The sequence below is a fragment of the Lichenostomus cassidix genome, chromosome 2, assembly GCF_008360975.1.
Source record: "Lichenostomus cassidix isolate B80296 chromosome 2, HeHo_3.0, whole genome shotgun sequence".
Lineage (NCBI taxonomy): Eukaryota > Metazoa > Chordata > Aves > Passeriformes > Meliphagidae > Lichenostomus > Lichenostomus cassidix.
This window is the reverse complement of record NC_139482.1, coordinates 62598752-62622177: the sequence shown is the minus strand read 5'-3', so window position 1 is coordinate 62622177 and position 23426 is coordinate 62598752.

Below are 23426 nucleotides of genomic sequence, written 5' to 3'. Positions count from 1 at the left end.
AAGTGCTGTTGCAAATAGCTGAAAAGGTGCTGCAGTCTAAAAGATGCTATGAAAGGTAGAAGAACTGGACAAATAGTCTAAAAGTTAAATCCTAGTGAAAAAATTTCATGTACCTAGATACAGAGGGTGGCTCAGCAGATGGGGAATGGCATGTGACAGGAGGACTGTGTTTCTTTCCCTAACTTCCCACCACCTCTGGGACTGCAAGCCCATCCCTTGGTCTGTGAAAGGTCCCTACACAGCTGTTGTTTGTGCACAGGTTCAGCATCCCCCCAGCCAGCACGATGTTGTACCTGTGACAGAGAGGACTGCTCCATGCCTCAATTTGATCTCAGAGGCTCATCTGAAAAACCACCTTCAGTTTAAACAAAACCTGTTTTCAGTACATTTTTTCAAGCTAACAGTGACAGGCATCCCACACACTGGCAGGCATCCGCTTCTTCCTACCCAAAACTGCAAAGAATTGTAGTGAATTAAGGAGTTTGTTGCCTGCCTGATTGCTTTTTCACACTTAAGCTATACATAGCAGTGTTAGCTTCGGGTCCTTTAAGGCTCCTTCATATCACTCAAATGTTTTCTTTTCCAATATTCACAAGGGTGACAATGTGACAGGGTTTGGTCTCTGCTGTTTTACAGCAAAATTTAAGGCACATTCGCAAATGTGCTGCTATTGAACCCTAATCCAAACAGGGCAGTACAACATCCCCTAGGCCTGGATCTCAATCCACTGGGCACAGTGACTCAAGTGGGGCTCCAGCCTCCTCCCCTCCCCTCCCCTCCCCTCCCCTCCCTCCTCCCTCCCTCTCCCTCCTCCCTCCCCCTCCTCCTCCCTCCTCCTTCCCCTCCTCTCCCTCCCTCCCTCCCTCCCCTGTCAAAGTGTGATTAACTTAAGAATTTGAAATTGTACTTAAAAATTAGCCCCTCTATAGTTCAAAAATCATAAGGATGTACTTAAGTCCAGATAGTTTAAGAATAATTTATTTGAGGTGTATGGTTAATTTAGATTGATTGTGCTGAAATGCACTGAATCTCAGAATTGAATAGCTGGGTCCAACGAAGTATTTTGTATTGGTTGTTTTTATATTCCTCCCCATCAAAATTAAATAAATACATAAATGCTTCTTCTCCCTCTGTAGTAAAACCCTTTTTTTTATCTTGTGTTTGCATGCTTGCACTTTCTATAATTCTACTTTGAAGATACAATTACATTTATTTTAACATTTATTTATTTAGACATCTAAAATAATATAAATCCTCTGTCTTTGTAAGTTTCTGATTATTGCTGAGATTCAGAAAGACATTTTTCAAGTGTGTTACAGATGACATGCTCATCTAGTGTTCATAGTTAAGATGTTATGCTCATCTACCTACTGTACTTTAAATCACTGCTTAAGAACACTATATTGAGAAAAAGGTATTTCATTGCATGGAGAAATAATCCTTTCCTGAAATGAGAATTCCAATAGTCTACAGAGGAAACTCCTATCAAGCAAAATGTTCTATAGATGAGTATTCAAACAAATCTACCCTGAAAACGTATTGTTCAGATTTGAACACATTATCTAATTGAAACCCAATCTGAAGATATGAAAGTAATACATTGCATGGCCTGAAAATTACTTCATTAAGTAGGCATCATAACAGTCACTTACATGCTAAATTTTAAAATCTGCTAAATGTAGTAGCAGATTTAAAAAAAAAACCGAACTGTTTAAATGAATATAAATAAATGGCTAATTTGATAAAATGTTTTCATGGAATTATAGCAGGTTCACTGCATACGTAATCCTGCAATTTTAAAATATATCTTTTAAAAATAGATGGCTGTAACTAAAATAATTCATTAAGAGCAAGTAGACTCAAAATATATGGCTCTGGTTTTTATCAGATTCATTCAAAAAAGCTTCTGAACATTTTTGAAATTGGATTAAATGTCTAGAAGCCAGTGTTGAACCTTTGATCTGACCCAGAAAAGTCCATCTCCCTGTGCATAAATAACACCATCCCTCTCTGCATCTATCCCAGTCTAGAAAAGCTTACCTTTACTTCAGGAATTTAAATCCATTTCTAATTCCAAAGTGAGCCGGGTTGACAAACCAAGGGCAGACTTGGAATATTATGGATTTTTTCCACCTCGGTTGATCAACCTCATACATTTTATTTGAATAATGTCTAAAAGCTCTAATTAGCAACAGCTAGTGTGCTCCCAGATGCTTGCTATTGATTTTGCCTGCAGTAAACTAATCTAATTGCCCTCCTTGAGAGAGGGAGGGTGAGTACTGAAACAACCAACTTACTCACATGTCCATGAGAGCCATCAAAGTAGCAGTGGGGAGTGGGGTGGCTCTGTGGGGCACAGAAAAGAAGCCAGGCCATGGAGATGGGTAAAGAGAGGATTTACATGAAGCTAGTGGGCAGGCAAGGCCTGGAGGAACAGTGCTGCTGTCAGGGAGAGCTTGGATGTCATCCTGCTCCCATATGAAGAGTCAAACTCAGAAGGGAGATGAGAGAGGCAATGTGTTGATTATTGTGCCGAGGGAGAAGAGAGGCTTATCCATCAGCAGTTCACTGATTAAAATGCTTTTCAGGTCTTTGTCTGGGTCTCGGGGCTTTAATGCCACCCCCAAAATGATAGTGTTCACATAACTGTGAGACAACAGCTATTATTGCTTCCTTTGATAGCACCGTGTTTACAGAGGGTTTGATATTGTCTATAAAAACTACTGCTCCATTGAAACCTGGCTGTTAAAAAGCAAAAAGCAAACTCTCAGCATAAGTGTTTTCTTCAATAAAACGTGAATTTTTTTGTTACCTATTTGTAAAAATATGTCAAAAGGGAAGTTCAAGCAGATTTATTTGGTATTCCAGTAGAGCAAAAATTCTGTTTTCTTTTTTGAAACTGAATTGCAGAAATGATTAGTCAATCATGTGGAATTTTTCTGATATTTGAAATGAGATGTCAGTGTGTGAATTATACTGTGATGCATTGTTTTTTTGTTAATAGCTTCACTTGGGTTGGAGTTCCTGGTTTTATATAAGTTGTAGTAGGATACATTTATCTATTTATTATCCCCATAAAAATAATATTAATAAATTACCCTAAGTAGTCCAACAAGGGTTTTTCCCACCAAGTAGTGCTGTTGTTGATTTTTCAGGGCAGTAATCTATCATTTCCTCTCAGTACCTAGTCTTTTTCTTGCAGCTTTCTGCACTGACTATGTGTTTTGGAAAAAAGCCAGCCTGATCCTACAAATCCTGTTTTTCTGTGTGATTGATTTTACAAGAGCACTCACATGAGGTAGTGGTGTGGGGTGATTCCTTTGCCTTCTTTTACTGGAAAACTCAAATGATTGGCAGATCCTGACTCACTTTTTGTTGTGTGTCCATGGATTGCTATGCAGTTCAGTTGCCACAGTTACATCCAACTAACATCACAAATACTATAAGATGTACCTCTTCCACATCTTTTGTGTCTTCCAGCAAACTGCCTAGAAGAGGAAAAAGAAGGTTGGCTCTTTAGAATTACTGCTGGCGCAGTGTGATGTTCTTGCTGCCTGGTGACTGTCTCCCTTGGGTTGGCAGTTAGTCCTCATCCAAAGGGATTCTTCTGTCTTTAGTGATGTCCATAGAGTGGTTTTCCTTGGAGGCTTCATTGTGGTTTTGGAGGTATTCAGCGTGGTAAGAAATTATTTTTCTATTTGGCTTGTGCTGGGCTTGGGAAGGTGCCCCTGCTTTCTGCAGGCTTTGTTTTGGTGGGCAGTGCATCATTACTGCAATATCTAGAGGTGCTGGTGGTATTAACGTGTTCATGATCATTATAACACTAGATCCAGCAACAAGCTGAACAAAGACAATGAAGCAGGAGATGCCAGGAGGGAGCTAAAGAAGAGCTTAATAGGCACAGTGCACACAGACCAAATTATTTGCTGTATTGGTGCATGACAGAGGCAGGCTCTCAGGAAAAACTTAAGCATAGAGACTTCTCATTTTAGGAGACCTTACAGAGCACAGTGCACTGCACTGATTGCTTCTCCAGTAGCTGGTGAAGAAGGGGTGCCAGGAGGTATGACTAAGGACAACCTGAACCGGAAGGCTTTGAATTTATAAATAAGATGGCTATGGTATGTTACGTTATGTTACATTATGTAATGCTTTGTTATAGGAGTGAGAAGTGAGGCTCAGTGAAGGGAATTTTAACAGGATTATGTTGGAAAACACAGTTTTCCAGCAAAACTTATGTTAACTAAATAAAACTGAACAAAGCCTCAGCATACTCAGGTCTCAGTAAAAATCCTAACAAGCTGCAATAGCTTGCTTCCCTGAGATCGCTTTGTGAGAAAATATCAAGAAGATGCAGCTGTGTAAGGAATGTACGGGAGTGAATTTGTGATTAACAAAGAATGCAGGACAGAACCCTGATTATGTGAGAACAGACTGCGAATACGTGTGTAACTATAATTAGTAACATCTGTAACAGTATATAAGTTTCTCGTTTGGTGAAATAAAATGGAGCTTACTCTATATCTCATATTGAGACTGCTGTGAGTTCCCTCTCGTCGCTATGTCAGGATTAAATGAAACACTTCTGGCAGCTGTCTCTAGTCAGGACTGAAATATGGTACTACCAGTGAAAGAACCCCAGTGGTGCTTCAGGAACAAGTTACAAAAAATGAAAACCCAAATGAGAGACACATTTGTGAGTATGAAACACAAAGGATGGTTCTTAGATGATGTTGACACTGAAGAAGCATCAGGGTTTGGGACAGGGGCAGACTTTGTGGAGAAAAAGAGGAGAGTGAGTAAAAAAATTAGTTTAGAGAAAGCTGGAGTAGGAAGGATTGAATGAAGAATGTGAGTTGAAACTGATGGAAAGATCTGTGATATACAGGCAGTGCTGAGAATGGGGAAGTACCTTAGCAGCAAAAGATTGTATGCATGAACCATCAGCCTAGAAAAGAGTATGCAAACATCTGAAGGCAGGTGAGATTCACCAAACAGGGAGGATAAAAAAAAGACAAGCAGAAATCCTGGGAAGATAAACATGGTGGAAAGGGCAGCTTTTCAAAAGCCGGCAATGAGGCATTTAGCAGCTCGGAAGAGGAGAACTTGATTGGTATCTCCTGTTCTGAGCATAAGGAGGATTGCTAATGAGTAAAATATTTCGAAATGGAAGAAAATGTTGAAAGCAACAAAGTCAGTCATATTCTGAGCAAAGCCAGGGAGTCCTGCCAGAGAAACGGAGGAGCCAATGCAATGCGTTGTCTCCTTGGTTATTCTTCTCTCTCCTTGGCATTGCGCTTGCTGTTTGTGAAAGCTCCTTCCAGACTGCTCTCATGCAAAGAGAGTGGGAGTTGAGGCCTTCCTCTTGGATGTAATACCTGGACAAGCTGGAAAACTATACAAACCCTGCTGTGGAAGCTGAAAGGGGCTGACGGTTGGCTGCAGCACTGTGGAGTTGTTTAAGGCCTCTGGTGGGAATTTTAGCTTTTTCTAGGGTATATTAATAGCACAAACCTCCTTAGCTCTTTAGGGATCTCTGGAAATAGCTGGGTAGTCAGTGTATGTACTGACATCATGTATGTTGATTGAGTAGAGATTTAGTGTGTTATGCGTGTTTATTATTCAGCTTCCACCCTGTGATGTTGTGCCAGAAGACAGAAAGAATTGCTGAAGCTGGAAAGAGGGAGAAAGAGAGAGGGAGGCTGAGGTGGACAGGATGAAATGAGAGCACAAGGCACAGAGGAAACAGGTAGGTTTGGATAGAAAGCAAAAAGAAAGTCTGGAGAACCTTCAGTGTGAGAAACATTAAAAGTCCAGCCAGTGGGAATATAAATGGAAAGTATGAACTATGAGGGGTAAATACGTAATAGCACTGCAAAGAAAGCTGAATATATTGTTACTTGATGTATTTCCCATCCCCTTGTCTTTGCTTGGATACAGTTCTTCTGAGTGATGAGGTGACCTCAGCTGATGAAGATAAATTCAAAACCTATGGTATTATTAGAGGCTGTTCCAGAGGTGCATTTATCGTCTTGCTTTTGAGAATTAGGATAGTTGCTTTTAAACAATGGGAGTGGGATTCACTATAAAATGCTGCTTTACATAAACTACAACTTTGTGCAGCGGCTAGCTGTAAAATAACAGTCCAGGCAAGGAAAGTGATGTATGAGGGGAGAGGATAGCAAGGAGAGGGTGAAATTCTGAAAGGAAGCCTTTGTGTTTCTTTCCCTAAGCTAATAAATGTTTTGCTGGTAACCGTATTGCTTCTCTGTGTGGTCTAGTATGCCATTTGTTTTCTCTTCACAAGCCATGCTGCAGGGAGTGCAAATTGAGCAGTGAAGTCAGTTCTGAATGGTGTAAGAAATGCATCTTGGCATGCTTCAGATATTTTCGAGTGCGTTCATGTGTACCCTCTTTAGGCTATAAATTCTCCAGGGCATGAATTGGGGCTTTTTCCCTGTTTGGGCTATTTTGACTGATCTGTTTGTATTGCTCATAAATAAAGATCTAGTGATTCCTCGTTCTGCAGAGGAAAAGCAGGACACCTGGCATTTGGCAGTGAGCACCTTAATGTCTTGCCAGAACAGGCTGCAGCAGTCTTGGCCAGATTAGTAAGCATTTCTTTCCTTCTTCCCTGAAGTAAAACCTAACTCTGCTAATTTTGATCACATCACTGTAGGCAGTGGCAGTCTGAGTGCTGCAATTCTTCATATTGATGCCTTCATTCTTCTCTTTGGCCCCCTCAACTTTCACATTCCCTCCATGTAAGATATCACTGTATCACTGCAAAGATTTACCTCCTGAAATCTGCTGCTCTTCCTGTGTCAATCTCTTCCTCAAATCCTTCCATGGTTTATGTACTTCACATAAAATTCAAGTGTCCTCACTACTTGTTCTTTAGTTCACTGACCTTTCTTAATTCAGTGCACTTATCTACCTTAATTTCTGAGAAAATAATGCCACCACTATACATCTGTCTAAATTTTGAACCCAATTAATGATTTCAGCCAAATTTGACAGAACAGTGGGTGTCTCCAAGATCTGATGCTTCTATAGGTGTAGTATAAATAGGTGTTTGACTGAAGGAGAGATACTGTGTTACTGAGGTTATGGAAGGAAAAGGGAATGAGTTGTGCACTAGAGACTCTCTCATGTGACAGATCTTGCACCCCAGCTTCCTCAGTTCTGGTGCTTGGTCATCAGCTTTTTCTTTTTCTGAGGTCTGACACTTCCTGGCCATCTGTATCTTGCCTTCCCAAATTCCCAGGCAAAGAATCTCAATGTGCTATTCTATAATATTCTGTCATAGAAGACGGCTTTCCTGGGTTGATTTGCTCCATATTGCCCCAAACTCTTCACTGTTACTGGGGTGCTGTGCTGGTGGCAGGTGAGAGGAGGATGCAGTGTACATTATGCCAGCTTCTCCACCTCTTCTTTCAGGTTTCTTACTTCCCTGGCTTGCTCGTTTGTTTTTGTGCTTTATGTACAGGTACAATTTGCATTCAGTGATGTATATTTTAAACAGATTATGTCCCTTAGTGTGGGTCCAGCTATACTGAAACACGTTCAGCTATAATAGGTCTCCTAGGCCAGGCTACAATAGGAGGGCTTTGACAGCGCAGCTGTACCCATTTGCAGGTTTCACTTATTATTGTTTGTTCCTGCCCTGAATTTTCCAGCATTAATCCAGCTATCTATCTGCTCGCATATTTAGTGCTTGCCAAATTGTCTACATCTGTTTTGCTGTAGGGCCATCTTTTTAAAAAATCATAGCCCAAAAGAAGTAGTTTTACTACAGCAAATGCTGTCCTCTTGACCTGGGATGCTGCATCCATTTGGGAAAAACACTCATATATTGTGGGAGGAAGACTGTTCTCTTGTCTCATGTAAACATGACTAATATTCCTGTGCCCCAGACAAGGGGATCAACTTCTGGCCAACCCTGGTGAACCCCCCTCTCTCCAGGTCTCCTGGAAAATTACTCCCGAAAGAAAGCTCTAGTATACTGACCTGACTCACGTGCCTCATTGCCTTGTACACATTTATTCATTTCAGTAATAGACACAAAAAAGGAAAACACTTGGATAGCTACTGTGAAAATGAATGTATTAAGCCTCTCAGTTGAAAGGAACATATGGAGAAGAGAGATGAAACAGATCCCCCTCCAAAAGGCCATTATTTGGCTACACCTCAGAAGGAAATAGTGTGCCAGCTGCTTCTATAGCCCTGGAGGAAAAAGCATTTTGCAGCAAGGTGGAGTCACAGGGGAAGAATAATGGAGTCCCTTAATAAACATGGACTTGTCCGTAGCAAGGAGAGGAGAAGCAGAGTGCTGGGTTGAAATTAAATCACTGCAGCGTGAGGGGCTTGCAATCTTGCTCTTTGCTTGACTCCTTAGTCCCACAGCCGTAGGAGCTCTGGGAGCTGTGTGGTGGGTGCTCCTTGTTCAGCACAGAAGCAGTCCTCAGCACTTATCCACGCTTACAGAAAGCTCACAGTGCCTCTGGAAGCTCAGCAAGGTCCTTACCCCAGCTCTAGGAATGACTGAAGAGAATTGCTCAAGATAATACAAAGCAGAGGTGAGTTGCACAGCAGCTGTAGCCATACAGGGCACATGGCTCAGAGCGCTGCCAGTGAAGGTGCAAGCACAGGTCCAGAGAGAAGCGCAGCCAAGCCCGAGTGCTCAGGTGGGCTACTCACCAATGTAACTGCACTGCTTCCAGCCCTGGGCTCTTGCTTGGCCATTTCTCCACATTTCACAAAGGGAGATACACCCTGAGACCTGGTAACAACCTGCAAAGCTTTTCCCAGCCCCTAGGCAGCAGCTCTCTGGCAAGAGGGTGCTGCATTACCTGTTTGTACAGCCCCAGCACCATGGGCATCCGGTCAGTGCCACTGGGTGAGCAAGAAATGGGCATATAATGACATAATTGTCTCCTTTTTTCAAACAAGGTTGCTATTTCATGGGATCCTTGAGAGAAAAAGATTAGATGGACTTAAACTCATTATCAGGGCAAGATGGAGGAATCTTTCTGGTGATGAGAGAGGCGTCAGCACATTCTCATCCCCACTGGGATAAGGTTATGTTACGATGCTATTGTAGTAAGATGTCAGACTGGCTGATAATATCCTCTGCCTAGTGATTTTGCAAAGCTTTGGCTTGGGAAGAAATGCTTGTTTTTCTTCAGCAAATCCATAGAGAATAAATTCAGAAGGTTCCTTTAAAACTATAAACTCTCTAATGTAAAAGTGAGTTCAAGAGGAGTAAAGAAGAGCCCTGTTATCACAATGAAAAGCAAAATTCAACTTTTAAAGGGTTTCTTCAAATGTAATTTAGCATAATATATGCTTGTTTCTTCCAAAATGTTAAAAGCTTGTATTTATGAGACAGAGTGCAGCAGATAATTCTCCAGAGGATAAGTAATAAAAAAGAATAATTTTAAAAAATAGCAATAATTTTTTACATACTTCTATTAAAAATATTAGCAAATGCAACACAACCCCTAAAGCAAACAGCCAAATACTGCAGCATATGTTTGTGTGTCTGTGAAAGTCAGTATTTTTCAGTTGCTATTAACTCTTTCAAATACTAAATGGCAGCATTTCAATCCTCTTTTATTCCTTTTCTCCTTCATTCTTCAGTAAGTGCTACTAGGGTCTCTGTCTCAGCCAGGAATGGAAATGCTCTTGGGGGAAAAAACAAACAAACAAACAAACAAACAAACAAACAAAACCCAACCCCCTCCAAACTTAAAGCAACTTCACAAAGCTGTGCTAGCTTACCAAAAAAAAGGAAATAAAAAGAAAAATAGAAACAGAGTGAGGCAGAGCTGAGGGTAAGAGAGGCTGCAGAAATTCTACTTCCACTGCCTAAATTAATGGGTGGAGAGTGAAAGGATGTCTTTTTTATTTTATTTTATTTTTTTTAACCCAACAAGGCAGAGTTGCTTTAAGATTATTTGTTAGGTGACAGTCTTGAATGGAGTCCAATAAGTTTAGACATTATTCTCCTTGCTTGTAAATTCCATTAATATCTTTCTCACCTGGAGGGAAGTGGAGTGAAATTGTGTAGTTATTTGGTGTCATTCAGCTATGAAGGGTCTGTAAGTGTCTTTTAAGGCCAACCTAATTTTTAAACAGTTTCTTTTAGTAGAAGAGAATTTTTCTGCATAAATCGTCTATGTCTTTATTGGATGCACTCTACTATAATGCATAAAGCTAGAAAAGCTCCACCCCAAGACATACTGAGTAATTATTGCTCTAAATATGAAACTATCTGAATTTGCCTGGTGTGAATTTGTCAGCTGAAGCCAGCTCCTCTCTAATCAGTCTGGAGTGTGAATTTAGGTGCATCCAAGACAAACTGTAAGACTGCAAAGCTCCTGAGATTAAAACTCTGGACATTTCACATTCATGAAGCATTTAACGTGCTTTGATTTTTGTCACTGGGGACATAATGCACAAGCTAAAGTCAGGGTGACCCCATGGGCCAGTTCCTATGGAGCCATTACAATGTATTTATTCTGTAATCCTCAAAACTAGGAGGGATTTATACAATAGACTAATGGCTTCAAAGGAGTCAGTTCAGCCTTCTGGGTGGAAAAGTCCACTTTTTAACCCCTGCAGTGCTGGCTCCTTGCTGGGTACACCAACAAAAACAGGGGAAGAAGCTCTCTAGGCCTTGGTGGGGAGGACACAAGAGGTTTGGTGTCTAGGGTGGAGATACTGAAGCTGTGATTGGACCTGAGAGAAAATGGGGGGTGAGGATGTGCCTTCTTTGGATCTGTCATCACCTGAGCCATTCACATCTCTGTTCCTAGTGTTCAGGATAACTCTGTAGAAATCAGATGAGACAAATATCATCATACTTAAGTCTAAATACATTCTCAAAATCCTGAAAGGCCAGAGGTACCACTTATTTTTCAGTTTGCATGGTGCACAGGTACTCATGTTTATAGCTTTCAATAAAATCTTTATTAAATGGCATTGGGGTTTGGTTTTGTTTTGGTTTGGTTTTATTTTTTTTAACAAAGAGGGCCAGCAAGGTCAAGGTGATACAGAAAATTTCCCTAGCTCCAGCTGATATATAAATTTTGCTTGAGTAAGATTTCCAACATTTCTTTCACTTACTTCCTAGGTAGATTTAATGAGAGGTTGGTACCTGAGAGGCTGCTATCCTTTATTAATCTGCTTAGCTGGTGCAGCACTGATGTAACTGTGAGAAAACATACAATACAATTCTAGTAACAAACTTCTGTGTCTTTCCAAATGGTACTTCTCAGATGGGCTTGCTTCATGTCATCCTTTAAGGAATACTCCATGCATGAGGCACACCAGATCAAAGTAGACACCTTGGAGTGTGGAGATCTTCCTCCTAAGTACTGTTCTGAGACCAGAACCTGCACCCTTGCCTCATTGATACTGCTGCAGAAGTGCTAGCTGTTGCTGAGGTCAAAAAACTCCTTTTGAAAGGTTATATTCTTCAAGTTTTGTAAAGGCTGAAATAGATGATGTGTTAACTATCATATGACCCAAATGAAATGAAAGGGTAAAATAGGAGCCGTATGTATATTAGGAATACATGTTCCAGGATTGTCAATCCACATAGACAATAAAATCTTGCAAAATATGTTATTTTAAGAAAAGGTAAAGCAAAGGGAAATTGAAAGTTGAGATGTTGTTCAACTTCTGGGTCATCATTCTTTCTACTCGCAACTGGGGAATCATTTTCCATGCGGACTCTTCTTTCAAAAGAGCGCTGTGTTTGCTTTATTCTTCAGCTTCTTATAACTTTAAAAAGAATTGAAGGCCTTAAGTTTCAGTTATGGTGTGCAATGATCATAAACAAAAGGGTTAGGCAAGATAGGCAGGAGAAGGTTACCTGTGTTCTTACTGACACTGGTCAGGCCCACACTTTGGATCAGTCCTAGGGCCTTCACGGTAGTGGTACCCAAGCACCTGGAATAATTGTTGCTCAAGTTTTAATGTGCTTTGAAATCATGTTGCATTCAAGACTGCTAGAATGAAATTACCTATTAGATTTTTAACTTAAAGTCTGAGACTCAAGTGTTTCTTCATGCAAACCATGCAGCTGCATCTTGCTAGTTTGGCTGCAGTGATCTGGTAGGCAGATCCTTGGTGCTACTGCTCTGGCACTGGTGGTTTGCAGAAATACTGCTGCCTGTGAGGGGAGCATTGTCCTATAACTATCAGAGGCATGGGGTTTTGGTGTGAAGATATACACTTGGGCATAAACACTCCAGAAAGATATTGCACCGGTATGCTATTTTCTGTTTGATTCTGTTTATTTGTAGCATGAATCGTTATGGTTTGATTATATATTACAGTTTTAGGCTACTCACAGTCATCTGTAACTTCAGCATAGGACTGTGTTTACACTGGCAATCAAGCCAGCACACTGAATAGGAGAATTTTATTACTTTACTGTAACTTTCAGTAATGGACCAACACCCAGTATCATTGTTTGAGGTGCATGTCTGAAGAAATGTGACAACTCCTTTAACTGCTCCTCCCCTCTTCACTGAAGACTGAGAAGCTTCAAGGGTTTCGCAGCTGAGATATTTGTAAATACCTAATTAATGATTTATGAGGAAAGCTTTTTACCAAAGTGCACCTCCCTCTACCAGTGGACACATGTAATCTACAGAATCAATGGCTATAAAGTCTTGTCAAGTACTTTTTTTAATCGCTGTTACGATATTGCCTTAAAGCTTCATCTGAAACTGAAGCCTGGCTGAGTCTGCTGCAGGCATGAAATAAAAAATGGTATTTGTCTCAGGAAATGTACAGCCCAAAAGGCTAACTAAGGAAAGCATTACCGGAAAAAACAAACCTCTCCATTTCCAGAGGGAAGTTGAAGTATGGATCTAGTACAAAGGCACACAGGAAATGTTGTACAGGGAGGGTTATCACTTATTACTGTGCTACCTCAAGATTACTCCTAAGGTAAGAAGAAAGAAATAATGATGGGTCTCAGGTTTATGAAATTTGGCTGTAGAGATATCTCTAGTCCAACAGATATAATTAGGGTTGGGCTTCTACCATTTTTGGCAAAAGAAGAAATGGCTCCATATGACATAGGAGATACATCATAGTCACTTTTGACACTTGTAAGTGGTAGATGTGTAAAATCTTTGATGACTGGGGAGAAAATAACCTGTGTCTTAGAGCACCTCTTTCAAGCTGGCAGACTGGAGAGCCAAAGGTTGTGTTTCCCATCTGAGCTGGGGACCGACCGTCGTGTTTGGCATTCCCGTCTGTGTGCTCTCCTGGGAGCTCTCTAGCTACATGTCATTTGCTGTGTCCGCCAGCTACATCTCAGATCCAAATGCAAAATCCACTACTCAGGGACATTATGTGGATTTGTGACACTACCCGTGGGACTTTGGATCCATAAACCAATGAATGGATTACAATGAGGCATAAATATAATATTTTCATGAATGACATATAATCCTACTCAATTATTGTTCCTGTCATGTAAAGGGAAACTGTAGCCATTTTTCTCATCCCTGCGTACTGAAGTTTCTAAAGCAAAGAAAAGCCCAGTGCAAAAGATTCTACCTCTTAGCTCCCTGCCTTTTATCTACTAACAATTTTAAAGCTTATGTTTCCCATTATTAGGTGTTTCCTTTAATTGCTTCTTTGCATCTCTAGAAGATTATTACATGGAAAATTCACTTGACAGAAACATTTAGAGTTTCTGGACTGAGCAGACTGGTATGTTAGTCTCTGAACTGTGAAGTGCATGTCACATCATGTGCTCTCATTTATGTCTGGATTGCCATGCCTGGAAACAGCTTTGCCTTCTGTTTTGCTTCTATAAACTCTTTCTGGTTTTGAGAAACTGCTGCTACTGTCCTTTGCTTGAAACGACTTGGATATCAGAGTTGTTTCAGGACCCAGCAAGATGTGAAATATCTCCTGCATAAAGACTTAATCCTTTCTATCAGTAGCAGGCAGTTTTATGGGCGTGGATGCGTCACAATAGGGGGAACAATAAGGAAAATTGAGCTCATGTTTTGTTTTCTTTTAAGACTGAAATGCCATCTTTTATTGTCAATCTGTCCTCCTTTTATTTTTTTTCTTTTTTTTATTTTCCCAAAGCTGCCCAGGCAGTAAAAAACCTTTTGATATGTGAAGTTAACATTACAATGCCTCAAAAGAATGTTTTCTTAGAGAATGGGTACGTGTGACATTTGTGCAGCAGACACTTCTAATGCAGTATATTAAAGCTTTCTTCATACTGCTATAGGTGCTGAAGGGGGGCTGCAGACAAAACCCATCTCTAGTAGCAAGAACTGCGATAGCTCCCCAGCACCATGTCCTGCACGTGTTTTGCAATGCAGAAGCAGCTGTCCTGTAACATTCAGCTGATTGTTTGTCATGGGCAGTGGTTAATTCAAGAAATTCCTTGCATTTGATAGAAATGTTTCTGGCTGTGCATGGAAATGTGGGTGGCTCAAGACAAATACAAATATGCTGCCCATAGTCAATCCCACACAGGGATTTAATCAATGCCCTTTCTTTCTGATTAGAAAAGTTTTAGGGCACCTACGGTACTCTCTGAAACTACAGCCAGTTTCTGTAGAGGAGCAAATGAAGTATTTACAATTTCCTATGTGGGCTGAGATTTTTAGTTGAATGTTACCTACTGCTGTTTTTTCCCCTCTCACCTCTGTATACCCTTGCCACAGCCACAGAATCTGCTTTTGAAAGGACAGGGTCAGACATGCACTGTTGTATTTATAACGCAGGGATCGCTGCAGTTCTCAGCACAAGTGCTTTAATCATCCTTTCATCTAAAGGAGGAGCATCTGGTCCTAAATGCGTGCTTTTTTGCCCCTTCTGCTACAGTGTGACACGGATGGTTGATTAAACCACGCCTCCTTTTTCCTGGCAGCAGGGATGGGATGGCTTGCTACCTTTGTTTCCACTTGGGGCCTCTAAATGGGGCTCTATAAAGGGAATAGTAATAAGGAAGATCCCAGGCTTCTGTTGGACCCTCTCCCCACATTTAATTTGTGTCTATGCTGTACTGGTCAAGCTGCTCTTATGTACATTGTTAGGTCTTAAAAAATTAAAATAAAGAAGCATGTGAATGAGATGATGCTGGAAATGCCAGCAGGGAACCCAAATGCTAGGTGCACTTGTCTTGCAACACCCAGAATGGTTTAAGATAAAAAACCCAACTGCAAAAGGAGCTTCTTTAAACTGTGGTTTAGCTTAAATTTACATAGATACAGACATTTGCTATTTCCTTTACACAGATACACACATTTGCTATTTGCATTACACAGATACAGACATTTGCTATTTGATATTGCAAGTAGATCTATGCCAAGTAAGATCTTCCCTTTCCTCTTCCTCTTCAAAACAGTTTCAAAATAATTTCACTGCAGCTTTAGCATTTGGAAATTTAAAATTAAATGAAGTTGCTTTTAGAAATGAAGCATTATTGTGATATTTGAGACAAAGTAATGAAGTAACCCAGACAGTCTTTCTGTTAGTTTGGCTGTGGGCTTAGTACTCTTTTTTTTTCATAGAATCATAGAATATCAAGAGTTTAGAATGGACCTTAAAGACAATCTAGTCCCAAATCCCACTGCCACGGTGAGGGACACCTCTGGCTAGATCAGGGTGCTTAAAGCCTTATCCAATCTGTCTTTGAACACTACCACAGTTAGGGCATCCACAACCTCCCTGGGAATCCTTCTTCCAGGGTCTCACCACCCTCACAGTAAAATATTCTTCCTAATCTCTAACCTAAATTTCCCCTCTTTCAATTTGTACCCATTACTGCTTGCCCTATCACTATACTATTCACCTCCTGTACATAAGGTTCACTTGCCTAGATTCACTCTCTCATATACAAAACCCACCAGCACTTCTAGATTTCCTTGTTTATGTTAGGTTCAAAGCAACAAAACAACACATGGATGCCATGTTTTCATCAAACGATCCCTGAAGAGGTGTTTTTCAAACATTCTGAGTGTGCTGAATCCCTCAGTTTTCCAGTGAAAGTGCAAAGTGTTGTACAGAGAATTTTAGGCTGCTGGGAGTGAGTTTGTTCAGAGGCTCCACGTGGAGTCCCAAAGCTTTGTAGGTGGTTTATCACTCCCCAGAGATCTGAAGTTGAAGTGAAGGAGGAAGAATGGGTCTTAACAGCAACACAGCTGCAGGTAATGTGGTCCCCTTTTAGGAGCAACTGTGCTTACTTTTTGGGCTGGTGCCAAATCCAGGAGAGCTATTCACTTCCATGCTCCGCTCTTGGCTCAAGTTGCATTTGTCTGAGCAGCAGTGGGAAGCTGCTTTTCACCTTGAAAGGCCAGCAGCCCTCCCAGCCCCCATCTGATGCCACAGAGACTAAGGAGAAAGGGAGATCTGAAAGCCTTGAACATTGGCTAATGAAACATATATTAGGTTGGGGCTGGTGGTGTGCAAAAAGAGGCTTTCAGCCAAGTGAAAGCACTGCTCCTTGACTAGACCTCTCTGACCACAATACACCCATCTTCCCTCTCTGAAAGCCACTTAGGACCCCCTAGGCTCTGTCCTGACAGCTGCAGGGCATCTCAGTTCCCTTCTCACTGCAGATCCCCCTGTCATTCCCTGGGAATGACCTGGAGTGGCATCCTGCTCTCTGCCCCAGCCATTGGTGACCAGATGGCCTTTTGAGAAAATTCTGCCTCCTTTGCTGGCAAAGCTCCTGGGAAGCCATCCTGGCTCTGCTGCTGCTGGTGGCAATGTTCCCAGAGGACAAGGTCAGCCTGTACCGTGTACCTGCCAGCCCTCCTCTGCCTGTGGCTCCACATGGAGCTGTACCTGCCCTGAGCTAGAAGAGACTATACCCTTGATGGTCTGATGTGCTGAACGCAGTGCCCACGCCAGAAAATTCTGCAGCTTTGCTCTGAGAATAAAAACCCAAACGTAGACATACTATGTCAGCAATGTCCTTTTGCAAGCATGGCTAATTTGGCCCTGGAAATCTCTGGAAGATAGAAAACCAGCATGGGAAGGACGTTTTGGTGCTATATACTACATTCACAAGACTTGAACTTTAAGCCCAGCCTTTCTTACCCAATACAGACGTAGCAAGTTGTGCTCAAGAGGGCTTCATTAAGGATGGCTCCCTCTTAATTTTCTCTGGTTTAAAACCAAACCCACTGAGGCCTGAAAAAGTGTCACAGTACTAAAAAAAAGGCGCAGGGATGAGTTATTTGGTAACTCATTCACAACATGTTTCTAGATCTGGAAGATGATTCTTATGTTTGCCAGCACAAGTTAAGAGGATGCTTTCGTGCAGATTTTGTGAATGTTGTACATGCTGCATTCCTCCTCATGTGGGGAACAAAACCAGAACAGGATGTGAACTGCCTCAGATTTCTCCCACTGCTGACCTTGCTGCCACTTGTGGCAAAATGAAGACAACAAATCCTTGGAAATCACCATGTGTGTGTTTCAATTTTTAATTGAAACTTTTTAGCTGAGCTGAAAGGTGGGGGTAGTGGGAGAGAGAGGGGAAAAAACAAGGCAGCACACTTCCCTCTGCTCCTGATGAAAAGAAACTAGAGCTATTAGATTCACTTCAATTGCCTCACCTGACCTGAAATGAACTCCCTCCCTCAGGCCTGTAAGAAAATTCAATTAAAAGGTCCATCTGTGAGGCAGCAGCTGAAGAGGAATTTCTGTAGGGAGGTCCACATTTTCATAAAAAAAGAAGCCCCCCTCTCTCCCTCCCCTCCTTCCTCCTCTCCTTCCTCCTCTATCCCTGATTAGGCCCATTCCCAACCACTAAACCACAAGTCCTCCCAATTAACCAGATCTGACCAAATACTCTTTATAAGCTCCATTCAGATGTAGAAACACTATAGATTTCGTGCATCCCTTAAACATCGTGGGGTGGGAGAGGGGGGAAGGAGCAGAGGACAGAGGTTGGAAATCTGAATGTCCTACCCAAATTAAGCTGGCTGATGCGATGGATTAAAGGCCACTAATATGCAAAAGACTGTGCTGGCAGTGAAAATAATCACCATAAGGCAACAACAGGGTGCAGCAGCTTAAAAAACACAGAGGTGACAGGGTGAAAAAGCTGGCTCCAAGGCCCTGAAAAGTCTTACCATCTTGCTTGCAGCACCTTGCCCCGGCTGTGCTCTTACGATCAGAAACTTGTCCTAGATGCACGGCCAGGATCCGATATGTCTGGGGTGTGGTGTCTTGTGTGTTACTCCTAATGGAGGTATGACAGAGAGCCTGGGAGGGTTTGGGACAGTGTGCTGGGTGAGCCACATGTGGCTCGTGGCTGCCAGGGAGGGTGAGCCCCGGCTCTGGTCCTGCAGGGTGATGGGGACGTGGGGCTGTGCCTTGTGTTGCCTGCCACCTCTGGGGCTGCTTCCATTCAAGGGGAGGCTGATGAAGAATCAGGAACCGACATGCCTTTTATTTTCTTAATAACACTTTTTCAGGTGCATTATGCTGGGGTTTGTAACAAATAACCAAGGGGTTCCTTGAGCTCCTGTGTGTTTTACTTTGTGCTAGCAGAAAACCTGACTTAACTGCGCCTGAGAATACATGCACTCCCTATGCACTGACTTCATTTGTGCTTGCACAGTGTGTAATCAATCACTTTATAATATCTAGCTCCCAGTGCTTGCTTCCCTGGCGTGGTGTATATTGTGTTGAGTTACATCAGTTCAGGAGGATTCGTTCAAATATCGACACTTTGTGCTCCCATCAGGTAGGGCTCTTGGAGCAGAGCACAATTAAAATCTTCACACTACCCTGCTAATAGATACATATAAACATATTGCCTTTTGCTTAGAAACAGAAGTGGAACAAATCTTTCTAATGTAGTTTGAGATAATAAGGGGGAAAACATATCAACAATTCATGACACGAAATAGGTGTTAAGTATGCTATTAGGCTTTTGTTTCTTGGTTTTTTTTTAGGCTTAAGATTTAGTAAGCCTAAATCAAGAGCCTGTGCATTTGCTTTACAGATATTTGGCATGTAAGATACTTCAAACTGCATGGAACAGTTTGGCAAATTGGTCCTTTGGTGTCTTTATTGGCTTGTTTTCACTTTTTCATTAAATATGTAAAATGAACCTTGTTTTACTGCAATATCAACTGAAGCTCTATTAAAAAAATTATAGACAGTTCAGACAATATAAGGCCTTGTAAATCAACCAGAGATTGGTTATCTGCTCATTAACTGTGCACAGGGGGAGACAGCTGAGGCAGTGCCGCTGGAGAGAAGATGCTAAAAATTAATTTTACAAGGAAAGTTAGCCCTGCCAACTTTGATTTGTTTTAGGGACACTCCCTTACTCTTTATTATTCATCTTTCATGGCAGCCTTTGAAATCAGGCAGGCTTGTGATGAAGAGGTTGGGGGTTCTTTTGTAATGCCTATTTCAGTGAGATACCCAAAATCTCACTCATACAAATTGTCACAGCTTGACAGACTTGGAACCTTATAATGTTAAATCAAATCTGAGTGGAGGTGCATTGGGGAGTGTGAAATAGTGTCACTGGCTGCTCCTGTCCTGAATGCTTTGCACTGGGAAAGCTGAATATTGTCTTCCATAACATGCTTATAATTAATATTGTGCATGGCACCCTCTATGCAGCTGCTCCGTATGTGTGCAGTGTATGGGGTTTTTTTGCAAAGCTTTCCAGCTGCTTTCAAGCTGTTCCTTTGAATCTGCCAAAATAGTCACGCCCTCCTCCCCCACCAGCCCGAAGGACGCCTGGAGATTTGTTTCTTGTTGACTGTTTAAAGCCCAGGTATCTCTCATGATTAATTGAGAGTCAAAACTGAATAGAGATTGAGTGAAGAGAGAGGGGGGAGCAGTCAGCTTTCAGCAGACTGGGTATGGAATAAGGGTCTCCCCAAAGAAAGAGGGTCTTCATACATTAGCACCCTTTGCCTAGAGGAAAACCTTGCCTGCTCAGGAAACCTTGGCCAAAACATTTAATAGCTCTTTATCTCTTTTTTTTCCACAGGTGAAGGAGATGGAAGGGATGATCCAGAAAGGAGGACAGAAAGATCTCTCAGAACTGACATGAGAATCATTTGCTGAGCAGAATAAAGTGATTTAGGCTCTTGAGAGGGAAACAAAGTCACCAAATGCTCTAAAATATAAGAGTAGTTAGAGGCAGCCCACAAGGCTTAGAATAGGTAGTTGAATGACCTGTGGCACGTTTCTTGTGACCTCCTCTTTGGTTTTGTTTTTTTTTAAAGCCACATACCTGTGTGTATAATCATCTCATAACTTAAAGAAGTATTCTTCCTTTACCAATGATAAATTTGGGATGCATTCTTAATGCAAGGGATTAATGGAATATCCTTCAGCTACATGAGATGAGATCTTGAGAAGTGGAGTGATAGAATGTAATGGCATGGGCAATCACTTAGGGGCTAATAAGAATTTATGTTAAAATGGGAATCCATCAATTGTAAATGACAGAAAAGGAGAAAGACAAGACTGGCCTATTAGTCAATCACAGAATGTCTGTGAACCTCTGAAGTGATGTGGCCAGGAAAAAAAGGAACAGGCAAAAAGTGCAAAGGTATATCTGACAGATGATGTTCAGCAAAGAGGAGAAAAAGGGGAGTATTAGTCCACTGGTTTCCCATTTAGAAGGCTTTGTCTGGTTCTGGTCATCTCCACTGGCAAAAGCTGAACTCAGACTATAGAGACAGGCTTGTTGGGCAACTGGGAAAATAGGGAGTTTATGTCCCAGGAGGAAGGTAGAAGAGCTGAGCTTATTCAATCTAGGAAAAGAAAATTGAATGCTACTTTTTGTGTCTAAAGATAAGGGCTCAGCAGCAGGACTAAGAGTTAGAGGACAGTGCTGGCATGAGGATAAATGGATGTTAACTAGACACAGATGGAATTTCATGAAGGCTTCCCAACCATTCTGGAAAGAGGCTCCAGAGCAGTTGTCCTGTAGGAGTCAGATGGGGCAAATGGCCTTTTTAACTTTCTTACGGCACCAAATTGCTTAACCAAAGGTGGTTAATTAAGTGAGGCGGTCACTTTGAGATACCAGCAAACTGAAACAAGTGGTGTTAAATGTTGCTTTTGGGATCAGTTTTTCTGTGTAGGGTGCCAATAATTCATGTTAAGTACTCTCAGATGGGCATGTTCACACATAGAACAGCTTCCATTTTCTCATCACTGCCTCTTCTGTTCTACTGTGCTCAAAGAGCTGCTGTTTCTCTGTTCTTGACATCCTCCATCTTTAAGCAACAGAGATGCTGCATGCTTCTAGGGTTATTTTTCTGTTCCCATTGCAGCCTGAGAACAAGCTTCTTGGCCCAGCATGCTAACTTATGTCACATTTTCATTCTCTCCTCTTCAACAAAGGCCTTTGGTAAAGACCTCGTATTGGGTTTTGGGGCAGAAAGAAGGCTAAATAATAACCTGCAGAGTCTCCTGGCCTTTCCTTATGTCAGTCTTTCACAATGAAGCCCTCTTGCCATTTCTCAGAACACCAGAAACCCTGCAAAGCAATTGGGCTTAGGTGGCTGCTGTGAGGGAGTACCCGAGGAGCCAAAAGTTTGTGTCATTACCACCTATTTTGTTTCTCTGTTGTATTTAAGCATATGCTTATTTGCTAAGCAGAGATCTATGTCTTGAATACAAGGATGTAGAGTGCCAGCTATAACCTGAGCCCTACCTGGTAAGGGCCCCTCCAGGCACTATTGCATGAATTATAAATACTCTTTCCAAAGGACAGCATCGCTTCCCTTTACAACAGTTGTGAGGGGAAAGTTTAGGCAGTGAGGCCAGCTCATATTTTCTGCTCACTGGCCCTTTCAGGAAGTCGTAACTATTCTGGAAAATGAACATTTTCCATTCTCATGGTAGGGTAAAATAGCAAGGATATATCAAAACGAAAGCAAAGACACAAACACCTTGCAATGTATAATCACATAATGAGAGCTGGCAATGCTATGGAAGGGATTACCTAAGAGCAAATTATTGATACTTGAATAGGGAAAGTTAATGTTTTTTCATTAATAAAGTAAACGTTCTCATTTTCATTTCATGAAGTTTCTCTGATGATCAGCAGATAATTTAAATATAGTTATAAAATGTATTTTTTATTGGGAAAGTTATGCTTTAAGCGTACCAAGATTCTTATGCATCTATTTTTGAACACCCTTCCCGAGATTTCAAAGGGATCTGAGCTCATGTGTGAAAGACCTGAGAACCAGCCCTGAAGACATGGTTTGGTAACAGGTTTGGCTTAGCTAAACTTAAAGGTGAAGTATCAGAAATCCCTAGTTAATTTTAAAAAATATAGACCTTGATTTGGCATAATACAACTGGGCCAGGTGCTGCACTACAAAGTAATTATTGCTGTTGTATGTGGTCATCTAAGCAAAGGGTTTTAGCAGGTTCGGTGTGAATGATATTGCAATGCAAATCTGCAACTTCTGTCATCATTTATGAATATTTGCACAGCCATAAGCATGTGTTTGCTCCACTTTCCTTACCTGTAAAAGTGGGATCCCTGACTTCTCTGCTTCCTGCACATGGTATTTGTGAGGCTTATTTCGTTATTGTTTGCAAAGCTTTTTGAATGTACAAAGCTCTATGCAAATACCACATTGCTCACTCACATATATCCAGTCATATGGGGGCACTTTACGCAGAAAAGGTTTAATTAGAGATGTGGAATAGTGCAATAACAGTAGAATTTTATATGTTCTAGTATATCCCTCTTCTGTGTGTAAATGATGAGGCCAGAAATTACCACTGGACTTATCTAACATGGCTGCCTGAGTAATAAGCCATAGTACTGTTGCAACTTTTTTCCTCCCCATTTATTTACCTTTGGAGGAGGTCTCTGTATGGACACAGGAACAGGAGATCTCAAGCTCTCTAGTAATTGATTTGCTTTTCTCATTTATCTATCACTAATCCCACAGAGTTCACGGAGGTTTAAAGCCATTTTACTCCAACACGAAATTCAAAAGAATACTATGTCTTGATTTCCAAAGTAAACTTCTGGTATTAAAATGAGTGAGTACCTTTCATGTCAGCAAGATTTAACCCCATATTTCTAACAGAAAGGTTTAGAAAGAAGAATCCAGGGCTTCCAATGTCTGCATGGGTCTCCCACAATTATTCAAATTATGCATAAATCTAGACTTTTTTCTTGGAGTTTGCATATTTAATATGGACTTGTCGTTTCAGTTGTGCTTCTTCTGTTTGGGTTGTATTTCAGCTTTGGATGAGACCCACATACGTGTATGAAGAGCTGCTGTAGATCTTGTATGCTATAAATCATAGGGTCAAACTCTTGCCCCAGAGAAATCAATGACAAAACCTTCTATAGATTGGAAAGTATTTACCATTTTACCCATTATGTTAGCATGAAAAGTATGTTAAAG